The sequence below is a fragment of the Amblyomma mixtum genome, chromosome 10 (genome assembly GCF_055824585.1).
Source record: "Amblyomma mixtum isolate Tamu chromosome 10, ASM5582458v1, whole genome shotgun sequence".
Lineage (NCBI taxonomy): Eukaryota > Metazoa > Arthropoda > Arachnida > Ixodida > Ixodidae > Amblyomma > Amblyomma mixtum.
This window is the reverse complement of record NC_143021.1, coordinates 1,668,461-1,694,340: the sequence shown is the minus strand read 5'-3', so window position 1 is coordinate 1,694,340 and position 25,880 is coordinate 1,668,461. Positions and strand designations below refer to the sequence as shown.

The 25,880-nt window shown below is 51.4% G+C and overlaps 1 protein-coding gene and 1 long non-coding RNA gene across 6 annotated transcripts in view; one reads left to right on the top strand and one right to left on the bottom strand.

Moving 5' to 3' along the window:
- Positions 1–25,880, bottom strand: part of LOC149324977 (protein 5NUC-like) — a 263,653-nt gene that overhangs the window by 90,732 nt on the left and 147,041 nt on the right. The window lies entirely within an intron of this gene.
- LOC149324978 (uncharacterized) lies at positions 6,091–9,062 on the top strand. Its single transcript, XR_016286327.1, has 3 exons — positions 6,091–6,921; positions 6,989–7,105; positions 8,863–9,062. It is a non-coding gene; the product is annotated as an uncharacterized LOC149324978 (long non-coding RNA).

The window sequence follows — 25,880 nt, the reverse complement described above, 5'->3', positions numbered from 1 at the left end:
TCAAGGATCCCTTGAGTCAGGGCAGCAGAGCACCCGTTACACCTACCTTCTAATGATTTCTATACCTGGCCTGCCTCTCTTTTATTGAAATGGAGATAGGGTGTCGAATGTATAATTGGACTCACTACGAAGGCATGTACAAACTTATTTACTTTTTTTTTATTGTTCCGAAAACAACACCACGCCAGTCGCCGAGCCATTTCGCGGAGCCGAGGAAAGGCCATACTGCGCATGCGCGAGGAGCAGTGACGTCACACGCCGCACAGCTGGCGCAACGCCGCCTTCGCTGCGCGGGTGACTCAGAGGTGCCACCGCCGCGCTCGCCAGGTGCCACCGCCGCGCTCGCCGCGCTCGCGCTCGCCAGGTGCAGAAGCGCGGCTGCTGCATGCGCAGCAGCCGCGCATAGCTAGCGTGCCGGCGCCGCCGCCGCTTCCGCGCGCTCTCCACCGCCTCTCTCTCTCTCTTTCCAGAAAGACCAGAAAAAAAAAACTTTGCGTACGGTGGATTTGGAACCACCATCCTTCCGCAGCCGAGCGTGCTAATTCCTACGCTACTTCCTGCCAACGCATATGTTGTCCTCCTTGTCTAGGAAGCTGGCGAGTGTTTGCAGAAAGGCGTCGAATCAAACGGATGCCTCCCAAACACCCTCCGGTGTCACCAGCATTTACGATTCACAAACAATTGTGTACTTAATTAACATCTTAACCACACATCGGTCACACAATCTGCAACACCGCGCTAAACGCTTTCGCCTCACCGCACTCTTTTACGGAACATTGTAGGCCCTCAGGCGGGCCCTGACAGCTGGGGCAAGAGTAACGAAAATAGTACACAGAATACAATAATGAAAGGGTCAAGGGCAACAATAATGCAGTAACATTGCAAAATAGTAAAATGGAATACGTCGGACATAACAGTAATAAAGAAAAGAGGAAATATTTAATTGCAAAACCTCGGAAATACCGCTCAAAGTGGCAAAAGCATTAACCAGTTCGTCAAGATTCAATTTGGTCAATCAAGTCGATGCTATTTGTTACGCGAGGTGGCAGTCGGTTCCATTCTTCTTGTAAGGCCCCCGCTCATTTCCAGCTGCAACCACTTTGCAGGGCGCTGCCCCGGCGGAAGTGGCTGTCCATTATGAACGACTGCACCGCCGCTACATTCAGGGTGCACCCCCCCCCCCTTCCCGCCTTACGCATACGCTAACGTCGGAAAAGCGCCCGATGGCCCACAGCGGCCTTGCAAGGTCACCGCTCATTTCCGGCTGTAATCCTTTGCAAGACCTCTGCACCCGCAGAAGCTTTACATTAAGAACGAAAGCCCCTCCAAGCACAGTGCAGTAGGGAGTTGGTGTTTTGACGCACTGCTATCTATAAAGACAGCCAAGACAGCCAAGACAGCCAAGGCTATAAAGACAGCCAAGGCCGCACAGCTGCCTGCGCTGCAGCGGAGCCTAGCCGAGGCGACTTTGAAGGACGATTAGAGCGTTTTTTTGGCGATGTGGAGATCGAACGACATCCATTCCTCACTCTTATCCGCCTGCTCATCGATCACTCCTGTCCAAGCGTCCCACCGTCTGCGCCGTACCGGCTTCTCTCTCAACTATTGCTTGCAGATGACACGCACTGATGACGGGTGGTACGCACCTGTGCCAAGAACTTCGGCGCAACCTTGCTCTAGCACCAAGTTCTCTCAAATCGCTCGCTTACAAGAGTTTCGTCAGACCTAAACTTGAATATGCTAACTCTGTCTGGGATCCCCATCAGACTAACCTAATTAATACCATTGAGTCTGTTCAGAATCGTGCCGCGAGGTTCATCTCATCTGACTATTCCTATCTGTTGTGTCCCCTTATTGCTTTTGTGTGTGTGCGCCCCCGCATCCTCCTCCTAACGACCACTCGCATCCTCCTCCTAACGACCACTTGCCCCTCGTCGCACGCTGTCGCCAGATGCCCCCCCATGGTGCACCCCCGCATCCTCCTCCTGTTTTGGGAAGCCACTCCCTCCCGTGGACGCTTCTCCGCTCCCTCCTTTCTTCGGGCGGCCAGTTCGGCTCCTGCCTCGGTCGACGCTGGTCGCACCCTCATCGGCTTTAAATAAACGAAGTCTTAAAGTACCGTGTGCGTCTTTCGCTGCATTCAACACAGCGACCGGACACGACAGTGGCGACGAGAAAGTGGATTCGACCCGCGCTACGCAACGCTATTGACAAGCCATGGCTACGCGAGGGTTTCCCAATCAGATACCAGAGTTCAACGGCTCATCGTGGTCATCGTGGGTTGGACGCCTTCAGTTCTACTTTGAAGCTAACAACATCACAGACCCAGCCTTGAAGAGGGCCAACCTGCTGACGCTGTGCGGGGAGCAGACCTACGATACTGTCTGCGCCCTTATTCAGCCAAGCACACCAGCGGCAGTGTCTTACGACGACATCGTAAAAGCGCTGCAAAAGCACTACGACCCAAGGCCATCCGAGGTCTACAGCCGGGCTCGCTTCCAACGACGAGATCAACTGGGAGGAGAAACTGTGAGCGCCTACGTAGCCGCGCTCAAGAAGCTCGCTGCCGACTGCAATTTTGGAACGCTGTTGACAACAGCTACCGGGCAGGAGGGAGACGCAGCTTCTTCTGCTAACACCACCATGCTTCCCTTGGACGTGATGTTACGCGACAGATTTGTGTGCGGACTGAGTGACGAGTCACTGCAGCAGCGCCTGTTCGCTGAGAAGGACCTCACATTCAGCAAAGCTTACGACATCGCCGTTCGAGCGGAGAGCGCCGGTCACCAGCAGAGAGGGATTCGCCGGAACACCGAGCCGGTACACCAGACAAGCAACCAGGTGCGCAAGCCTTCTGTTGTTGTAAAATCGGTCAAAAAGGCACAACGCTGCTGGCGGTGTGACGACCAACACAACCCCCAGGGATGTCGATTCCAGTCAGCCACGTGTAATTTTTCCCACAAGCGAGGGCATATCGAAAGAGCATGCATTACGAAACGAAGACTTGCCAAGATAAAGTCACCTTCCCAGCCTAATCACAGCGTCAACGCCTCAGAGAATACGCCGCTATCTGATCTCCATGGAACAACATCAGCAACACCATCTGTGTTGTACGACCTGAACACCATGAATCTCGGCACGCGACCGAAGATTTTTACAGAAGTAAGCGTACATCACCAGCTGATTAAGTTCGAGGTGGACTCCGGCGCAGCCTGTACTCTGATCAGTGAGGACACGTTCCGAACTTCATGGCCATCTGACGCACCCGCCCTGCAACAAGACGACACGCACCTGCGAACGTGGTCAGGACAGAATCTGCCACTATTGGGCTCTGCCAACGTGCAGGTTAACTACAACGGCCAGACCCATACGCTACCTCTGCTTGTTGTGAAGGGCACAGGATCAAGCCTTCTAGGGAGAAACTGGTTTTCTCCACTAGGCGTGATGATATGCGGCATACACCAGACGCCGAGCCAGAACATGGTTGAGCAACTGCAAGAGAAATACGAAAGAGTATTCTCGGAAGAGATTCCAGGAAACGAAGGGCCCCGGTCACACTGGAGTTGTTGGACAACGCGCAACCCAAATTTCTGAAGGCCAGGCCGGTGCCGTTTGCTCTCCGAGATTCAGTTGAAAAAGAGTTGGACAAACTGGAGCAGCAAGGTGTCATCGAGCCGACGCAGCATTCAGAATGGGCCACACCACTTGTCGTAGTTCGCAAGAAGAACGGAACCATACGCCTCTGCGGAGACTACCGGAGCACCGTCAATCTTGCGACTAAAGCGTCCTCTTACCCGCTACCGACACCTGAAGAAGTATTCAGTGTACTACGTGGCGCAAGAGTCTTCAGCACATTGGACCTCACCCAGGCGTATCAGCAGCTGAAGGTGAGCGAGTCAACTGCTGAATTATTGGCAATTAACACATTGAAAGGCTTGAAAGACTGCCTTTTGGCGTAGCTGCAGCCCCGGCCATATTTCAAAAATTCATGGAGACAGTGCTTCAGGGCATCCCAGGAGTTTGTGTCTACCTTGACGATGTCATCATCAGTGGCACTTCCACTGAAGAGCATGCAGTGCGCCTAGAGCTCGTTCTCGAAAGGCTAGCAAACGCTAATTTGTGCATAAGCAAATCGAAGTGCTGTTTTGCGGTGCCAGAGGTGCAATTTCTGGGACACCGAATTGATGCGGAAGGCATTCACCCTACCGAGGACAAAGTGCGAGCGATCACAGAAGCACGAGCTCCAACAAACAAGCAGGAGCTACAGGCTTTTCTCGGACTCTTGACGTTCTACGACCGGTTCTTGGAACAAAGAGCTACCGTGGCCAACGACTTATACCAACTCCTTCGGAAAGATGTGACATGGACATGGTCGCCACGCCATCAGCAGTCATTCGATGCCCTGAAAGACCTGATTCGAAGATGTACAGTCCTCCGCCACTACGACGAAAGGAAGCCTCTGCTTTTGGCTTGCGACGCATCACCGTACGGAGTCGGCGCGGTTCTATCGCAAACTGACGAGCAAGGAAGGGAAGCTCCCATCGCCTTCGCCTCACGTACGTTGTCGCAAGCAGAACGCAACTACGCGCAACTTGACAAAGAAGGGCTAGCCATCGTCTACGCGGCGACACATTTTCACCAGTACATTGCCGGCCGGAAGGTGACCTTTATAACCGATCACCGACCGCTATTGGGCATTCTGGGACCACAAAGGCCTATGCCACCAACTTTGTCTCCGCGAATGACACGTTGGTGCATCAAACTCTCAGCGTACGACTACGCTCTGGTCTACCGCAATGGGAGTAAACATCAAAACGCCGATGCGCTAAGCCGTCTGCCACTAGACGCAACTGTTGACGAACCATTTCCACCAGGAGACGTTCTGATGTTCGAAGCACTGCCAGAACCTCCGCTTACAGCAGGCACAGTTGCAGCATCTACGCAGAAGTGCGCAGCTCTCCGGCTAGTTTACACAGCTGTTCAACAAGGCAACGTGCATAAACTCAAAGGGGACAACTTCGACGCTTACCGCAGGCGAGCTACAGAGTTGAGCACCCATCGCGGCTGCATCATATTTGGGTCCCGAGTTGTGATGCCGAGAGAACTACGCGCACAAGCTATGTCTCTCATCCACGCCGGACATCGGGGCATCGTTGCAATGAAAAAGTGTGCCAGAAGCTACATGTGGTGGCCTGGCATTGACAACGACATCGAAACAGTGGTGCGAGAATGCAAGCCTTGCCAGAGCAGCCGGAGCGCCCCGCCGAAAGCTCCTGTCCCAGAATGGGAAAAGCCAGACACACCATGGCACACACTGCACATTGATTTTGCAGGACCAATTGAGGGCTGCACTTTCCTTGTGGTCGTAGATGCCTACACAAAGTGGCTTGAGATAAGGCAAATGGGACAGACGACTTCGGCAGCAGTCATTGACAACCTCCGATCACTATTTGCAACGTTCGGCCTGCCGCGCAAGGTAGTGTCGGACAACGGAACACCGTTTGTGTCTGCGGAGATCCTCAAGTTTTATCGCGACAACGGGATCTCATCAGTTACATCGGCCCCCTACCACCCAGCGACAAACGGACAAGCCGAGCGCTACGTAGCCGAGCTAAAACGCGCCCTTGAAAGAGATCAGACAGGCTCGCTGCAGCGCCGCCTTGCGCGCTTTCTCTTCAAGCAGCACACGACGGTTCAGAGCACAACAGGCGAGACCCCCTCGAAAATGATGTTCGAGCGTGAAATGCGAACCCAGCTCACAGCCATCCTCCCCGAGCCAAAGGCAGAGACGTTCCGGGAAGAAAAAGCAATTCCGCGCTGCGGCACGCTTAATGAGGGGCAGCGCGTCCTCGCCCGACAGTTTCTGAAAAAGCCACGCTGGGAGGAAGCTACAATTGTCAGACGCATAGGCCTGCGCTCTTGGCTCGTCAACATACATGGCACAGTAGCACGCCGACATCTCAACCAGCTGCGTAGATTTACGACGCCGTCTGAGAGCTGTCCGCCAGCGGAGAGAACACGTGCACCATCTTCCCACATAGCCTGGCACCTCTTCCCGGAAGAAGAGACTTCGCCCAGGACAGACCTACACTGTAAACACAAATAAGCCCAAATAGGAATATAAATGGCTAGTGTCCGCTTTTAAACTCCTTATTGAAAATTGCGCAATCGACTTTAAGTAGTAAAAAAGAGGAAATCCTCCTTTTTTACTGCCGTCGCGAAATCGAGGAGTAAAATAAAGCATTTACATGATTTTACTACTTTTCCAAGAAGGAGTATGTCGGCTTCAATACTCCTTCAGGCCCTTTATGCACTCCTTAGTGTCTGCCCGCCGCCTAGTGGCAGCTGCCGGTTCGCTGCACTTGCAGGTGACGACGCCGGCTCTGTCGTCGCTGCCTGCTCGCCTGTGCTTTTGCTGCTTCACGCACGTTTGTCATGTTACAAGACACCGGATCGCCGCAACCTCGCGCACCAAGGTGCGCCACAGACAGTGCCTGTGAAGCCCCCAGTGTATTCGGAGAACGCTTGGTGTTGCATCGCCTGCGACGGCAGTCTGCGAGAGGCTTAGCCAGCCGAGCTCAGCCGAGCCAACATGGCGGTGTGTGACGCGTCGACCTCCCCGAAGCCGCCAGTTTGCCACCCGCTCCTTTGCGCGCTCTTGTCGTGACGTAAGACTGGACATCATCGACCTTAGCAGCAACGTGCTGCAATGAACGTCTCACTCAAGCCAGCAATATGTGCAGAAGCAGCGGCTAGTCATTCATTGTCTACGCAGCATACAAGTGTTGGCTGCTGCCGTTTCGCCGCGCCGACATGGCGATGTGTGTGTGACGCACCAGTTTTCTCGACATCGTCGGCCCCTCGTTCTTTCGCTGTATTGCAAGAATACTAAAGACCGGATTATCATCGTCGTGTGTTCTGGTAAGCAGTATTAAACTCTCCTTTGATGCCATAGACGCGCATGCACTTAACGCCGCTCCCTTTTCAGTGTGCGTAGACTTGCTGTGAACCATGGGTGCGCCGAGATGAAAGGCTTAACGAGAACAGCAAAACAGCAAAGGCTTCATTGTGGTCCGGTGGAGCCAACTCACACAGCAGGCATGAAGTAAGTATCTGAGAAATTTGTTGTTGCATGCGGCTGAAAAAAAGAGTGTGGCACTGCAGTCGTGGCTGTTACGCTAACATGTACAGCTGGAAGTACGGTCAGTTCTTCTAGGGACCAAATTTTCTTCATGTGTTCACGCCCCATGAATGTGGAAAAGCTGTACAGGCAATGACAGGTGAAAATGCACAGCCTTGGGGTCTGTGAATTTTTGTCACGTTATTACGAACAGTGCTGAGAACCGTGCCCTAATCGGTTGCTTCCTTTCCTGTGTTTTAAGAGGACCTTGTTATGCAAACAATGCAAGCGATTTTATTCTTTTCAGTCATAGCACAGGACATGGCGACGCCTTAGCGCTCACGGAGATTAGCTAAACTGTTACATTTTCCGAGTTGGTGGCATCTTAACGTTTCAGCGATTTTCGGCAGCGGACATGAGGTTTCAACCATACTGAACGCTGCCTTTTCTGGATGGTTAGGCGTCTAGTTCCAAAATGTGGTATCTTGTAAGCTCTTCGCATTTGAAAAATGTTAAAAGAAGTTTCCACTTCGCGTGCAGTTTCCGAACACATTCCATTATGTGAAACTCGTGGAGGCAAGCGTTCCGGTTCAGACTGCTGATCCCAGGAAGGCAGCGAAAGAAAAAGAATAAAGCTTACGCCAGTGTACGAGATCCCCTGCTCGTGCTGGACGTAGTACATTGGCGAAAGCAAGCATTTCCCAGAAAAACTGAAGCAGCACAAAGCGGATGCCAAACAAATGAACAAGGAAGGAAGCGCGGGTTGACAAGACTGACTTCGAGGGAACTATCCTTGCATCAACTGTCTACGATCAGTGACCCGGCGGATGACTAACCGAAGGCTTAAAAAAGGCAAGCTGTGACTCACTCGCAGTCACACCTGCTGAAAGAACCAAGAAGATTCCCAAACATGTTTTATTTTTTTTTTCTGGTTGGCGTTCTTTCCCGAAAGTATATTCCTTACCCAGCCAGATAGACCTGTCTAGAATGTTTTCTTTTGAACCCTGGCCACGAATGTGAGGGCAAAGCTTAACAGAAGACAGGTGGCGGCGGGAGGGTGTGTCTGGTGGTAGCTTTCTATTCCTAACAATGCCTGCTATGTCAGTCACCCTTGCCCTGCCTTTGACCTATACACAGAATGAGGACGTCCTGAAAATGCGTAGCTGCGGGCTCTCCCATCAAGGAAACTGCATGTAAGCTTCCGCTGCGTGTATGCGAAGCGCTGTCTTTTGTTTGCATGTATTGATTTCAGTAATTGGTTCTGATATGGTGCCTGAAAAGCATGAGGAACCTCTGACAAGTAAAAAACATTATATCTCGAGGCCTCTTTCGGTGCAGGAACGCAGCCAAAGGCAGCGCGAATGCGCAAGTGCCTCCGTAAGACCATTTTATTTTTTTTTTCAGTTTTATGCTTTGCGGAAAAAATGTTCCCTATCGATGCTGCTTCCCATTCGCCGTATTGCCTTAACGTTTACGAAAGCGGCTCTCTGGAATTTGTGATTCCCTGAAAACCGCGTTTAGCCGCTGTCATCCGACAGGGTACAGGTATGTATTAGCTAGTTGATTACCTACTATGTTCTGCTAGCTAATCTTTTGTCATGAAAAAAGTTTAAACTTCAATAATGCCTACTTTATTGAAAAGTGCACTCTGAACGGTTGACTTCTACACTTGAAGCACGTCATACTTCAAGCTTAGAGGTGCAATTCCACTGATGCATTTGTTTTTCTAATCTTTCTTTCAGAAGGAGCCTGTATGTTGACAGCGAAGCATTTCAAGGTTCCCTCCTTGCTTTCAAGTGTGGCATCTCTATTTTCATTCCTTTGGGTATTTAAATTATGTACCCAAAGACAGCGTGGGTTAAGGCACTCTTCTTTTCTACAGGGGCCAAGACGTTGGTTCTCTGTAACCGTCGAAAGCAAGCTGCCGAACACATGTCTCAAATTTTTTGTCCCAATAAAATATTGTTCGAAATAAATCACTGTAAGTTCATCGACGCATTTATCCTGGAATATCAAGCTCTAAAATGAGCCTTCCATACGAATACTTTATTTCAAATCGGCTTCCGCATCAAGTGAAGTAATATACTCATCTGGGAATCATAAATGTAACCCTATAGTAAGAAAAATTTCTCCAAAAATTTCCTGTCAAAACTACTTAAAAGGAACAGGCACGTACTCCTGAAATGTACTATAAAAGTAGCTGCAAAGGAGTATATAATACTTCTATTAATTGCCATGCTAACTCCTTTGTGATCACAACTTTACTCCTAAATAAACTCCCGTCTGCAGAGCGGTAACACTTTACTCCTTCTAGCACTCCGAAAGTATCCCTTCAAGCAGAGGAGTAGACGATATACTCCTATTCTGAGGAGTATAAAAATCCCTTTTCGGGAGTGCGCTACGCGATCAGCCATTTACTCCTATCCGGGTGTTTTTCGGTTTGCAGTGTAGGAGACACAGCGAACAACAGCCAGCCTACAAGTGTTTCTCCCCCGAGCGCACAAAGCCAGCGCGCCTCCACGCGTGAGCGCCGACCCCCTGCACGATACCAGGCAACTTTCTAAGGGGGAAGGAAGTGTTGTGTCCCCTTATTGCTTTTGTGTGTGTGCGCCCCCGCATCCTCCTCCTAACGACCACTCGCATCCTCCTCCTAACGACCACTCGCATCCTCCTCCTAACGACCACTTGCCCCTCGTCGCACGCTGTCGCCAGATGCCCCCCCATGGTGCGCCCCCGCATCCTCCTCCTGTTTTGGGAAGCCACTCCCTCCCGTGGACGCTTCTCCGCTCCCTCCTTTCTTCGGGCGGCCAGTTCGGCTCCTGCCTCGGTCGACGCTGGTCGCACCCTCATCGGCTTTAAATAAACGAAGTCTTAAAGTACCGTGTGCGTCTTTCGCTGCATTCAACACAGCGACCGGACACGACACTATCATACCAGCATCTCAGGTCTAAAATCACGATTGCAATTGCCTACACTAGTCACCCGTCGGAACACATCACGTCTCTGCTTATTTCACAAATTCTTCCACAACTTTACAGAAGCCAACCAATTAATTCCACGTGTCCATCGCATTTCCCGCCATAACCACCCGAACGCTGTTCACCCTGAACGTGCCCATACCACCACATTCCAGCAATCATTTTTCTTAAAGACTGCCCGTGACTGGAATAACCTCCCTGCTGAAGTGGCCACCATCATGATTCACCGACTTTTCAAGAACACCATCGAGGAAGCCCATTCATCAATGTAATTTTTGTCCATTTTCTTATTAATATATTATATTTTTTTTGCCGTGTTATCCCCACCCCTCATGTAATGTCCCGAAAGAGACCTTTGAGGAATAATAAATAAAAAATAAATAAATAACTTGACTTGCAGTGCGAGTGGAGAGGGGGGCAGCGGTGTGCTTGAGACAGGTCGGAAGGAGAGCCCCGACGGAAGAGGATGTGCATGCTCTTACTGAAGACAGAGTGGTGGCGTATTTGTTCTTTATTTTTGTTTGTGCTCTTAGCGAGACCCTGGGTTTGAGGCTGAGCCCAACCCACGGGGTAGGTCTATGTTTGATTGGGGAATTGATGCTTGGGGCGGGCCACTGAAAATGACTGCCCCTATTTCTTTGTTTCTTACGGTTATAAAAACCGCGAAGTGAACGAATGGAGTCCAGCCGGAGCTGGCGCTCCATGCTTAGCATGTAATTCAGTACTACTTAGGCTCTAACCTGCTAGGTCGATGAGTAAAGTAGCGCAAAGTTTGTTTTTCTTGTAAATTCATTTCTGCTGTTCCTAGTTTTACTCCCTGTACATGTTTGCTGTAAATATATGCTCCTCTATCTGTCATCATCTGCAAGAATGCCTCCTGGTCTTCCTCCACGCCGAATTCACTAGAGGAAGGATTTGGAAACCTTCCTTTGAAGAAAACGAACAGGAGATCTTTAAATTCAACTGAACAAGATCTGAAACTTTACTGGCGCAGTCGACAGGACTCGGCATATGTCATCACCAAGAGCAGTCATCGCAGCGACAGCCACAGGCCATCCGACACGGAATAGCGAGGAGCTGTCAAGGGACGACTTCACGTCGGCTGCTACCGACGCTGGTAGAGCGGACGCATCATCCGGGCTCTGGGCGGCAGACAACAGATCTGCGTCGGCTGAGTGGGATTCCTTGCGTTTTGCCGAGGTTGGCATGGTTGCTATTCTGTGAGGCTTAGGGTGAAGACGCGGAACACGTGAACACCATGGAGAAAAATTTCAGCATTAAGAACTGCTTCAATTCGAAATTAGGCCTGGAATTGAAAACTTGTCAAGGCGTTATTCTCTCAGAGGCAGGGCAAGAGACTATTCGCCGTCTTGAGTTGAAGTTTCATGCGCGGGTGAGAGAGATAGAGAGGCAGGAGCAGGAACAGCTAAGGATGCTCGAGCTGAGATACGCGGGCGGCGGGCAGCATGGTACTGCTTCCAATGGAAAGGAGAGAGACCATGCAGACCTAGGCCCTGAAGCTCAGAGTACTGGTGAGGATAATAAGGACCTCCCTAAAAATTTGACGGAGGCAGAGAGCCAGGATGAAGAAGAAGGAACTCGTTCCAAGGCGCGGTACGTGTCAACTAATATGAAAGGACAGTTCAGTCATGAAAGCGCCTTTAGTTCTGAATTTGTACCCGGATGGGAAGCTCTTCAAGGCGTCACCCTATCAAAGGCAGGGCAGGAAACTATTCACCACCTTGAATTGAAATTCCGGGAGCGAATGCGACAGATTGAGCGGAATGAGAAGGAAGATCTAAGAAAGCTGGAGGTGAGGTATGCGGGCGGCGGGCAGCATGGCACTGCGTCCAATCGAAAGGACAGAGACCATACAGACCTAGGCCCTGAAGCTCAGAGGACAGACGAGGTTGATAACGACTTCCCTGAACAGTTGACAGAGGCACTAGGCCAGAATAATGAGGAGGTCACTGAGATCCGGATGATAGAAGTCTCTCAGGCTCGGTCAGTGCAGGTTGAAAAACCACTGTAAGGAGAAGCAGCGCTCGAGACAGAACTATTGAAGGATAGTGATAGCAAAATGACAGAAGAGGAAAGTCGCGAAATCACGGACGGTGTATCCAGCGCACTTTCAGAGCTGCTTAAAACCAGTCGCAGCAGTCGTTTCCGGACAGAGCTGTTTTTGAGGATTCCGCAGTCAGCCGCACTCAACCTGAAGTGTGCTACGATTAGGCGACTGATAAGGACGCTGAGCTAGGTGACCAACTAAGCTCTAATGGCTCACAGGAGCTCCTGAACAAGGTTCAGCATGTCCGTGAAAGCGCAAACAACGAAGCAATCAGTAGCGACCAGCTTTATTGCTTCCAAAGCACTGACCAGAAGGCAGTAACGGCCAAGCCACAGCTAGGTCCATGCGAGTGGTTCGAAGGTGTTTGCCTAAGAGGTCACGGGAATGCAGTGACATCTTGCAGCCGAGAAACATCGTGCTCGATAGAGCGTATGCGCCAGAGCAGCCCGGCTTGTGTCAATAGCCTTCTGGGTAGGAATCGCGAAGACACATGCTCAGCAGAGTTGGTAGCAAAAAGTGTCTCGGATACAGCAGAAATGCGGAAATATGCCGCAGAGAATCAGTGCAGGCGCGGCGGACTATTCGGAGGTAGTCAGGATCTCTTGGGCATCAAAGATCGCAGTCTGCCAATCACCGCCCAGCCGGAACAAGTAGACTATGTACAGTCTCCGCCGCCTAAGCCGCCATGGAAGGGTAGGCCCGATTTTTGGAGCGAGAGCCGAACGGCCAGCTTTTGTGGCAGACCGAACGGTGCAACCAGGCCGGCCTCGGCAGGCGTGAATGTTCCCATTCAGCCGACGTGGTTGGTGCACGGAACTGTTTGGTGATGTCGCGACTTGTGCAAGGTACTCTATTATATGAGGACATTCCGCTTGTGTCCATGAGTGTTGTGTGCGGACTTGTGAACCGCTATGAACAATGCGATTAATAGGTATGTTTCTCTGCACATGAATCTGTACCCTCCGCAATGTGATGTGGCTGCCGAGTCAGCAGATCTGTACGCCAGCATGCACCAATGTTGTGTTTTGTAGTTTTCTTTGTTTTTTGTTTGAGTGGTTATCGAAGTGTCGATGTAACCAGAAGAAACCGTGTCGCGGGAGGACCGACAGTGTGCGCAGTGAACGTGTTGCGGCCTTTTTGTTAGTAAGAATAAACGAGCTAATAGCAAGCTCGATTATACTCTTAGAGGGAGCGTGTAAGGCCGCCGCTCATTTCCAGCTGCAACCACTTTGTAGGGCGCTGCCCCCGCGGAAGTGGCTGTCCATTATGAACGACCGCACCGCCGCTACCTTCAGGGCGCCCCCCCCCCCCCCCATCCCCCCTTAGGCATACGCTAACGTCGGAAAAGTGCCCGATATCCCACAGCGGCCATGCAAGGTCGCCGCTCAATTCCGGCTGCAATCCTTTGCAAGACCTCTACACCTCCAAGCACCTCTGCACCTCTCTGCACCCAAGCACCTCTGCACCTCCAAGCACAGTGCAGTAGGGAGTTGGTCTTTTGACGCACTGCTATCTTCACGGGGCCCCCTTCCGCCGTGGGCCATTGTCGGAAAGACACCCAAGGCCGCACAGCTGCCTGCGCTGCAGCGGGGCCTAGCCGAGGCGACTCTGAAGGACGATTAGAGCGTTTTTTTGGCGATGTGGAGATCGAACGACATCCATTCCTCACTCTTATCCGCCCGCTCATCGATCACTCCTGTCCAAGCGTCCCACCGTCTGCGCCGTACCGGCTTCTCTCTCAACTATTGCTTGCAGATGACACGCACTGAAGACGGGTGGTACGCACCTGTGCCAAGAACTTGACTTGCAGTGCGAGTGGAGAGGGGGGCGGCGGTGTGCTTGAGACAGGTCGGAAGGAGAGCCCCGACGGGAGAGGATGTGCATGCTCTTACTGAAGACAGAGTGGTGGCGTATTTGTTCTTTATTTTTGTTTGTGCTCTTAGCGAGACCCTGGGTTTGAGGCTGAGCCCAACCCACGGGGTAGGTCTATGTTTGATTGGGGAATTGATGCTTGGGGCGGGCCACTGAAAATGACTGCCCCTATTTGTTTGTTTGTTACGATTATAAAAACCGCGAAGTGAACGAATGGAGTCCAGCCTGAGCTGGGGCTCCATGCTTAGCATGTAATTCAGTACTACTTAGGCTCTAACCTGCTAGATCGATGAGTAAAGTAGCTCAAAGTTTGTTTTTCTTGTAAATTCATTTCTGCTGTTCCCAGGTTTACTACTTGTACATGTATGTTGTAAATATATGCTCTTCTATCTGTCATCATCTACAAGAACGCCTCCTGGTCTTCCCCCTCGCCGAATTCACTAGAGGAAGGATTGGGAAACCTTCATTTGAAGTAACGAACAAAAGAAGATCTTAAATTCTACTCTTCTGTTCTATGTCGAAAAAAAGCACATTTGAAAGCATCAATTCAAGAATTACAAGGAGTTAAGTGTTGTTCGTGCCGATGTCTCGACAGACGGATATCAAGTGGTTATATCAGGTAGGGAACGGCGCTCATTTAAGTCTTTGAATCTCACGGCACAGTTGGAGCGCTGTAATATTATGCTTCTTCATAAGATGCGTTGGCAGATACGTTCTTCGATATTTAAAAAAAAATTAAACGAACAGGTTTGCGTTGGATGCTTTCGAGTGCGTTAAAGCTATGTTCTGTTTACGGGACCCAAAAGCCGGAAGCATATTCAATCTTAGGTCTTATGATTGATAGATATTGTAACGAGGACAGGACCGGCGCTCCCATGAGCACTCGCCATTACGCTCTCCATCAAAGCGGCGACCCGACGCCGGAAACGAACACGGACGGCAAAGGTTCGGTATAGATGGCGGAGGGCAGAGAACACAGAGAGCTGTTAAGCTGGTAAAGCGGAGGGTTGCAGCCTGTCATGGTAGGGCTTCATGCCCACCACGTGGGCAGTCTCGGTCGGATGGCGCCGACGTGGTAAGGATGTCGTGTCCCGCGGAACAACTTCGTATGTGACGTCACTAACACGACGAACCACCTCGTACGGACCGAAGTAGCGTCGGAGGAGCTTTTCAGAGAGTCCACGGCGGCGAACAGGTGTCCTAGAAGAACTTGTTGTTGGGCTAGTTGGTAGTTATTCATAATTAAATTCAAAGGCGCCAAACCATACGCACACACACGTTCTCCTGTGTGTGCGTGTGCGTATGGTTTGGCGCCTTTGAATTTAATTATGAACAGGTGTCCATATCCACACAGAATCGCCGGGCTCGTACCGAACGTATCGGTGTCGGAAGTTGTATTGACCAGCGTCGAGTTGTTGTTGATGTCGAATCCGGCACCTTGCGAGTTGACGGGCTTCTTCAGCCCGCTGGACGAATGTGTCAATGTCAGCGTAGGGGCCGATGTCTGCGTCGTTGTGACCAGCGGGTAACATAGCATCCAGCATGGTAGTGACACACCGTCCGTAGACCAGCTGGAAAGGTTTAAGACGGGTAGTCTCCTGTTCTGCCGTGATGTAGGCGAAGGTTGCATAAGGAAGAACTTCGTCCCACGTGCGATGCTCAACGTCGACATACTTAGCAAGCATGTCTGCAAGCGTCCGGTTGAGGCGTTCAGTCAAGCCATTTGTTTGGGGATGATAGGCTGTTGTCTTCGTATGACTGGTGTGGGTAAGTTCGAAAAGAGGTCGCATTAATGCCGCCGTAAAGGCGGTTCCGCGGTCCGTGATGACGACTGATGGCGCACCGTGACGCAAGACAATTGATGTCATAAAAAACTAAGGCACTTCTGCAGCACTAGCGTGATGACGCGCCTGTCTCGGCGTACCGCGTTAAGTAGTCCGTCACGGCAACAATCCATTTGTTCTCAGAGGAAGACAATGAGAATGGGCCCAGCTAGTCCATGCCCACTTGTTGGAAAGGTGTTGTAGGCGGTGTTATTAGTCCGTGTAACACCCAAATGGCCAGCCGATGGCTCGTCGTGGCAGGCGTGCAAGATTTCTGGACGGAGTTCGGATGGCACAACCAGAAGAAAGGTTTCCGTGTTATGCGCGAAGTTCCTCTTGTAAAGGACGCCATCTCGGAGACTGTAGGAACCGAAACCTCGAACGAAACGCCGCGGAACAGCGACGTTAAGGCCCTCCAGATGCTCGATGAGCGGACGCAACTCTGAGTCAGCCCGTTGACGTCGGGCCATATCGGACGACGTGACGAGGACAAAAAACAGGAAGTCGTCCTCCGTGTCGGCCGGAGCAACGTCGGAAGGTGCACGTGACAAACAGTCGGCGTCATTGTGCTTACGGCCGGACTTGTACACTACCGTGATGTCGTATTCATGGAGCCGAAGGCTCCATCTCGCAATCCGTCCCGAAATGTCTTTGAGCTTGGCTAGCCAGCATAACGAATGATGGTCGCTTACAGCTCGAAACGGGTGACCATAGAGATATATGGCCGGAACTTGCTAATCGCCCACACTACCGCAAGGCATTCGTTCTCTGTGGTAGAGTAGTTTGCCTCTGCTTTCGAGAGGGAGCGGCTGGCGTACGCTATGACTTTCTCGTTGCCGTCCTGCCACTGAACGAGAATAGCGCCGAGGCCAACATTGCTGGCGTCAGTATGAATTTCAGTGGCAGCTCGTTCATCAAAATGGGCGAGTATTGGGACAGTTTGCAGGTGGCTGCGTAGCTCGTTGAAGGCAGCTTCCTGATCATCGTGCCACACAAAAGATACATTGTCTCTAGTAAGCATTGTGAGGGGCTCTGCAATTGTGGAAAAGTTCTCAACGAAACGTCTGTAATAGGCACAGAGGCCCAGAAACCTACGAACGGACTTTTTGTCGGTCGGGCGCGGGAAATGTGCCACAGCGGCAGTCTTCGGGTCAGGACGGACTCCGTCAGCGCTTATCACGTGACCAAGAAAACTGAGCTCTTCGAAACCCAAGTGACACTTTCGTGGTTTTATCGTCAACTGTGCCAAACGGAGCGCCTGTAACACCATTAGCAGCCGGTTGAGGTGTTCCTCGAAGCTAGGAGCAAAAATGACATCATCAAGGTACACTAGGCATGTCTGCCATTTCAGCCCAGAAAGACCGGTGTCCATCATGCGTTGGAAGGTTGCTGGCGCAGAACAGAGTCGAAAGGGTAGCACTTTGAATTCATAAAGGCCGTCAGGTGTCACGAACGCTGTCTTCTCTCTGTCCCTTTCGTCCACTTCGATCTGCCAGTAGCCATTCTTAAAGGGGTCGTGAAACGTTTTCCGAAAATTTTGAACGACGTGTGTATTTGGAATTCTGACCCTTCATTCAAAAGTATACCTTGGTTCGTTTCATCGGCTGGGTTGATTGAATAGCGAAAAAAACTAAATTTCGGTTTCCCAGCGCGCGTCCCCCTCAACTCACAGCAAACGTCATTTTAAGAAGCCAATCAGAGGCTTCTGTCGTCAACACAACATGGCGGCTTAGCGAGGCCTGTTTAGCCATAGTTGACCGAGGTTACAGCACACATATTGACTCGAATGTGGCACTGTCGTCTGCTCAGAATGGAGTCTGCTAGCTGGCAAGCTGACATATGTGCGAAAACTTGGCCGGCGCGCCGCACCAGTCGCCGCTTGCGAACGGCCGCCTACTGCAAGCAGGGACACGGAGCGGCAAGCATCTTTGCGCCGCTAGACTCATGCCCGGGCCACATCCGGTGTAACACTTTGCCACCGCACACCAGCGCCTGCGCGCTGCTTGGCTACTGAAGTTCGCACCAGAAAAGACAAAATAGCGATGTTATCAGAAAGACTGCGGGCTGTACTCGGGCGGCGACAAAGCATGCCTGCCCACGTAGCGCGCTTTCGGCAACGGCGCTGGACGCGGGCGCGCCGGGCGACGAACTGCACTGCTCTCTGGCTGCCCTGGTCGTCGCTAGGCCTGTTTCACACATCGAAGCCGCGGTGGACAGCGCTTCGGAAGTAGCCTGGGTTATAATAAAATGCCTGCTTTTGGCATCGCTTTACTGTCAACAGCATCGTCTCACAACAAAAAATATGGTCATTGTTGCGGTGCGCTCGGCAGCGGAGCTATATAGCGGACGCCAGGCGCGCAAGCCGGACCGCAACGGCCGGGCAGCGGCAGCTGAGCGGCGGCTGTGGCAAGAAATTTGCTCGTATTACAGTTGCTGCTTCTACCAGCAACTCGGCATTATTCAACGATCCTCAAAAATGATCTTGTTATACACTTCTTGCTCCCACAGTTTATTATTTACTTGAATAAAAATCTTTAGCTCATTTTTATGACGCCAGCGGACGGGATCCACGCTTGCCGGCCGGCCTGCAGACTCGCTGTATTTTACATTCGCACCAGAAATGACAAAACAGCCATGCTATCAGAAAGGCTGCCTGTGATGTTCGAGCAGTGGCAGCATGTAGAGCTTTCTGCAACGACGCCGCCTGCGGACGCGCCGGGCGATGAACTGCGAGGCTTGCCGGCGGCCCTGGTCGTCGCTAAGCCTACCTGGTTTTGCATCGATACTATCGATACCGCAGCTGAGGGAGCTTGGGAACTGGTCAGCGCTGTAAAAGGTACTACTCTCGTCACCCCTTTAACTGTGAACCTGTCCCATAATAAAATAAAGATATGCTCGATTTCCGCGACGCCAGCGGAGCTAGTAAATGCCAGCTATGCGAGCGGCGACCAGGCAGTAAATAAAGCGGTCATGAGATGAAATTTGCTTGTATCGCCGAATTAAATACTGCCAGCAACTCGGCATCAGCCAACGATCCTCAAAAATGATTCATTTTTGGCATTCATCTATTCCAGGGCTTGTTATGAGCGTGAACAAATAATACTAGCGTGTTTTTCTGACGCCGGCGGCCGGCATCCAGGCTGGCAGGCCGGCCCCGAGAAACGCGCCCCCGCGTCATTATGATGCTGGCGCTCTGCGCGCTTGCATTCTGCCCCTTGTGAGTGCGACGCGCCGCGTGCGGCCTGTCATTGACATCGGTTGGGCGCAGGCGGCGAGCTGCTGTCAGTCGTTGTTACGCCGCTCGCAACGGCACGTCGCGCGCCCGGCAAGTAGCAGTCATGCCGAGAGCCCGTGACATCTCTGCCTGCGGGAGCCCCGACCGTGAACCTCCGAACCCGGTCGTGGACTCGAGTCTTCATCTCTATCGCAAGGGGTGGGTTGACTCGCAGCCCCGTCTGCAAATTATGCCTAACCCTCTTCACGCTTCTGGAATATATTTTTCTGCAGGAAAGAAGAGAAGCGCGGAGCCGATGCGCGCCGCGATAGCTGACTCGTTCGTATCGAGTTCATGTAAACAGAGAGTCGTCGAGATGGACTGACCTTGCTCAGCTCGATTCTCTGACTCAAACCACCGCTGTCAAGGAACACCGCCTAGATAGGTTCACGTAAGCAAGGCTATATCGAACCGCTGATACTTAAGCCAAGGAGGATGGAGAAGCAGAACCGAAACCGAAACTGGTCCCAGGTCAGTGATTGATGTATGACCACGCGCTGCAGTTTAACAGGGTGTAATTACGCGTGCAAATAATTGGAAAACATTGTTTCACTTTCTGAATTTCTCATAAAGCTATTATTTTAGGGCAAACGAAAGTTGAAGATACCCGTACGTTTCTAAAGTTCTTAAAATGACGTAGTCGAGTAGTGCGTGTTCCACCCGACGGCGGCGCATGGTCGTTTCATGAGCACAAAAAGGCAGGGATTTCGAACGGGCTTTATTAAATGCAGACTCAATATTGAGTCGAAATATTTCGGAATCAGCATGTCTAATGTTTATGGAAGCAGTAAAAATTAAAACCGGGCAGCTTCATTTTCTTTTCACAACCCCTTTAAGGTCGAGTGAAGAAAAATATTTAGCATCACGCAGCCGATCCAAGGCGTCGCCTATACGTAGAAGGGGGTAAACGTCACGTTTCGTGACACGATTTAACTTCCGATAATCGACGCAGAATCGTAGGGTGTTATCTTTTTTCTTCACCAATACCACAGGCGAAGCCCAGGGACTCGTGGACGGCTGCAAGCATTTCTTGCACTTGGGATCATATAGCCTCCCGTTTCATCGGCGACACTCTGTACGGGTGTTGGGATATGGGGCTAGTCTCCTCGTTGACGATGATGCGGTGTTTGGCTACCGGGGTGCGCCCTACTTTTGATGTCGTGGCGAAGCACACTGCGAAATCGTGAAGGAGCTCTAACAAGCGCTGCTTCTGACCCACCGACAAGCCGGGATTAATTTCCACGGTAGACAAAACGGCTGCTGCATCGCGTCCGTCCGGCAACGGTAACTCCAGAGACCATATTTCTGCGGGCTCAACGAAGTCGGTAACGTATGCAACGGCCGTTCCTTTCGCAATGGGCTGGAACTCGGTTCCGAAGTTGGTTATCAAGAGTGTCGCAGAGCGATCCCGTAAGCGAACAAGCCCTCTTGCAGCGCAGATTCCTTTCTCGAGTAGAAGGCTGACGTTTCTCTCTGCCATAACGTCTCGATCACCGGGCGAGTCACTTTGCACGGGGACCATCATGCTGCACCGCGGAGGCACCGTCACGTCATCAGCAGCAATACGCCGGGCGGGCATCCTGGAGTCGTCTGGGTCGGCTCTTTCAATTGCTTGCGTCGGCGAAAACGTCACGCGCGGCTCTTTTAAATTGATAACGGTGCCGTTAGCTTGTAAAAAGTCCAGGCCGAGAATGACATAGCGCGAACAGTGAGGTAGAACAACAAAGTCACAAACGTAAACAAATCCGTCGATTGTAACTCTCCACGTACACCGGCCAACAGGGGTGATTAGGTGCCCACCAGCTGTGCAAATCTGAGGCCCAGTCCACGCGGTTAAAACTTTCCTCAGTTCTTCTCAGGAGGACACAGGGGCGCAATAAAATACACGGACATAGAAATAGACAGGGACAAGCGCTTACTATCAACAGGCTTTATTCTACGTAGACCGTTAATATATCTTCGCTTTACCCAAGCGCCACTGTGCGAATCACAAGCACGTGGGTACCAGATAACACCAAGTATTCTTTTGGTGTTATCTGGTACCCACCTGCTTGTGATTCGCACAGTGGCGCTTGGGTAAAGCGAAGGTATATTAACGGTCTACGTCGAATAAAGCCTGTTGATAGTAAGCGCTCGTCCCTGTCTACTTCTATGTCCGTGTCTTTTATTGCGCCCCTGTGTCCTCCTGAAAAGTTATGAACCAACACGCCCAAATACAAGTACTTCTGAGTTATCTTTCCTCAGTTCCTTTGCTAGCTCGTTGCCGTAACTGCTAAATCGTCGATATCGACCGGTAAGTCAGAAGCTGCACATCCTTTGTGATCGTCACGTGTCCTCGTTTGATAGCCGTCGTCTGGTCGGGAACGCGATGGAGGATGTTCGGCTGTTCGCTCGTCAGCGGCCTTACCTCCACAGGCCGCTGGGTCTAGTTTCCCCGGCGAGGACTCGGTGAGCGGCTGAAACGGCTTGTCTAAGGACGGGCCTCGGCGAACGATAGCGGGTAGAGGTCGGTGGGCGGTAGTCAGGGCGAGGGAAATCAGTGTGATCCCGGCGCGTTGACAGGTGCTCCTCAATTTCGCGGGGTCGTTCGCCATTGAGCGGACAGGGGACTCGCGGATGAAATCCACGAATTCCAGCTCGGCGATAAGGGCACCACCGCAAGATACGGCCTGCCGCACTGCAGTGGTAAAAAAGGGGCCGCTGGCCAGGTGCCCGCCACACGTTCGTCTTCCGCAGCCTCACTTCGGCCAACACAGGGACAGGCGGGGGCCGCGGCTGGAAAGCAGATGGGCTTGCGCTCCAAGGGGTGAGGTCGCAGTTCTGCCGGAGTACCGACGCGTACGTCTGGCGCGGGGGGCGTCGGTGTAAGGGCAGCAGGGGCAACAGGTTCAGGGACCGCCTACTGCACTTCCTCTCGGATAATTTGTGCTAACGACGGACACTGCGGCTGCGACTGGAAGAGAGGTGCATTTTGTGCAGCTCTTCTTTGACGATAGATCGAACCAGCTCCCGCAGGGTGTCAGCGGAGTCGCTGGAGGCTGGCGCAAAGTCGGCAGTAGATACGGTGTTCACGGCGCGATTGTAATAGCGGGCGCGTTGTCGCAGTGTCTTTTCGACGGTAGTGGCCTCCGATAGAAACTCCGAAGTGGTGTTAGGTGGGTTTCGCACAAGCCCAGCGAAGAGTTCTTCTTTTATCCCGCGCATCACGTGGCGCACTTTCTTGTCCTCGGCCATGTTTGGATCCGCCCTTCTGAACAGTCGTGCCATGTCCTCATAATACATTGCGACGCTCTCATTGGGTCGCTGGTTCCTTGACTGCAGCGCCGACTCAGCTCGTTCCCGACGGTCGGTGTTGACGTAGGTCGCCAGCAGCTGGCTACGGAACCGTTCCCAAGAAGGAAACGTTGTCTCGTGGTTCTCGTACCACGTCCGCTCCGCATCCCAGCCGTTGTACCTGGCAACGCGCTCGAACTGGTCAAGCCAGTCCTCCGCGTCCCCAAACACTTCGCCATGGAAGGTCGGCGGCGTTCGCGACTGGAGGACCAGGAGATGAGCAGCTGAGTTTCCGTTGTCAGCCATAGCTGCCGCGTCAGTCCTGCGCGCCGCGGCTGGAACCCTGGTCTTGGGGGATAACGGGCCGAACTCTGGCGACTCACCTTGGAGTCCACTGCGATGAATCGGAGTCAAATCCCTGTTCATAGACAGCCTTCGGGGCACGTAGATGTTGGAAAGTACCCCTCACCTCCACCAAAAATGTAACGAGGACAGGACCGGCACCGATCAGAGTTTCAGCGAAGTTCAGCGCACAGCAGAGAACTCACAAGGTGCGAACCACACACACACTTCGTCTTCGTCCACCGACACACTCTTCGTCTTCATCGTCGGCGCGCTCCCATGAGCACGCGCCAATATGCTAAGAGCCTTGCATCCGATGGAGTTTACTTTATGTCGTAAAAAAGGCAGCTTTTCAAAACGAAGATGAACATATGTTAGAAACATGCTTGTTCCAACTCAGTTTATTTGTTATACAATGTATTTATACTCATTAACTTCAAATAAAGCCTGCCATGAAAGACTATATAGAAATGAATGTGTGACTCGCTGGTTTGTTATCTTTATGAAGACCATTTTATCATTGTGCCGTTTCATGTCTCACTTATTGTTCCACGCATATATATTATTAAGACTCGAGTTCAGCAGTGATTGACCACTGTGACTGTTAATTTCATGAAACAGGACGCAGTCGTCTGCAAAGAGGCTAATTTGAACAGTGTCACCTTTTAATTGACAATATCATTAATATATATTAGAAACAACAATGGCACGCTACCCTGCGGCACTCCTGGACTTACTGGAGGGTAGTCAGACATGTTATCATCAATAGAAACAATTTGGGTTCGGTTAGTGAGGTAAGCAGAGACACGCAGTTAAATAAATAAATAGCAGCGCAAGGAGACAAGGACAAGAAGAGACAACAAGGACGGCGCTGAACAAGGAGATAAAAAAAAAGCTATTTATTTATTCAAGTCATGTACCAACACGCCCAATTTTCCGCGTTACGCAGTTAAGATGCTTGGAAGGCCAATCAAATGAATAGTGGTAAAATAAAACATACATGGTCTGTTCTGAAAGTAGTAGGTAGTAGGACCAGTTTTTTAAACAAACTTTTTCAAGAGAATAGTACAAACGATTACAATTTTTCAAGGTAGCACCCTTCCGCACCTACACGCTGCTGCCAATGAGTTTTACAGTTTTCGTACGCCTCCAGGACCGCCTGGACCGGAATGCTGTTTAGCTCCCTCGTCACGGCCTGTTGAACCGCCTCTACCGGTCCGTGATGTTTCCTCTCGAGCGTCGATTTCATTCTCGGGAATAGAAAAAAGTCTGGCGGGGCCAAGTAGAGGCTGTAGGGGGGCTGAGGCAGCTTTGCCGCCTTGTGCTGGACAAAAAATCGGGGTCCTCATTCAGATGATGAATGAGGACCTTTTCCTCCTCTGACAACACTTCCGTCACCAACTTCGCGCACGCTTTCCTCATGGATAAGTTTTCTGTCACGAACCCAAAAACTTGGGTTTTGAGGAATGCTCAAGTCATCAGCAATCACTCTGATACTCATTCCACGATCACTGTTCAGTAAATCTTTCCCTCGCTACAGATTTTCGTGGGTCTTGCTGGTCGAAGGGCGTCTGAAGCGGTCGTCTTCCTCCACTCTTTCCTTACCTTCTTGGAAAAGCTTGTGCCACTCAAAAACACCTGATCTACCCATGGAAGCGTCACCGTAGGCCTCCTTAATCATGTTGAGAGTCTCTTTGCCCGTTTTACCAAGATTTACTCAAAATTTGATCGCGTATCGCTGATCTAGTAAACGCTCGACGATTCTGCGTGACGAGACGTTTCGACAGTGGTTCACAGTACAAGCGACCTCCTCTCTTCAACGGCCGAGAGGCGACTGCCGATTTTCCCCAGCATTCCCAATATCCCCCTTCAGCGATCCTGCACGCGCAGACCACCTCTCGTCCGCCCGTTCGCCCACGAAAAAACCACTCCTACTACTTTCAGAACAGACCCTGTACACTCGCAAAGGTGTTTTTTTTAAAACATGACATTTCGGGACACATACGGGTCTCTTGCTCACAATGAAAGATGGACGGAATGGGTCGCTTTTAATATGCGCACTTGACAGCGGAGTGAGTGGGCGTAGTTATCCGGGAGATTACCCTTCGTCCTGTTAATGACATGATCCATGGTGTGTATATAAAAAAGGATTCCAAAAGCAGTCGTGAGGATAAGGGTTTCATGGCATCTAAGATTGTGGCGTTCTCCAAGTCAATGGTGGGGTTCATTTCTTGAGCATGCTCTGCCAGCTGTTTGGATGAGGTGCGACATTTGTTGACATCTTTCTTGTGCTCTCTCAATCTTCTTTTGAAATCGCCTGACTGGCCAATGTATGAGGCATCGCAGTTTTTGCAGCGGATGTTGTACACGACTCCGGGGTAACGGAGGCGCTCCAGACGGTCCTTTACGTGACAGAGCTGTTGTTTCAGCTTGCTGGACGGCACGTGCGCAATGCGCACGTCGTATTTTGCAAATAGTCTTGCCAGAGCGTCACTTGTTACCCGGGCGTAAGGAACGCTCGCGCGCTTCTGTTGTCCGATGAGTCGGGGCTCGGCAGGTTGCAGAGATCGACGTCGTTCGTTGCGCAGCAGTTGTCGAGGATAGCCATTCTTCTCGAGGTCGACGCGAACTTTTTTCTGCTCGGAACAGCGCAGACCGCGACTGGGGCAAAGACGAGCTGCACCGGGCAGTGAGACAGTCTAGGCAGTCAGGAAGACAGTGAAAATTTCTATAGCAAAGCTGTTTGTTGGGTCGGCGGCAGCGAAAGAACAAGCTTGCGTGACAGCCGTCGAACAGAATGCCTGCAGTTCTCAGCCGCCCTCAATTTGAAGCTGGCGAGGAACCTTCGAGATAAGGAAAAATACGCACCTACAGCAGAGTTGGAGAATGTTGAAGCAGTCGCTCGGGGCAGCGATCAACCGAGATAAGTCTGGTCGCATTTCGCGTCACAAACAAAACGACGAACTCGTTAGAAATAATGCTTGGGCGAGTCGGTATGCCATGTTCAAGAAGAACAGCGCGAAAAGACAAGGACTAAGATGATCTGTGTGTACCTTCCTTTAGTCCTTCTCTTTTCGTGCTGTTCTTCTTGAACATGGCATACCGACTTGTCCAAGCATTAGTTCTAACG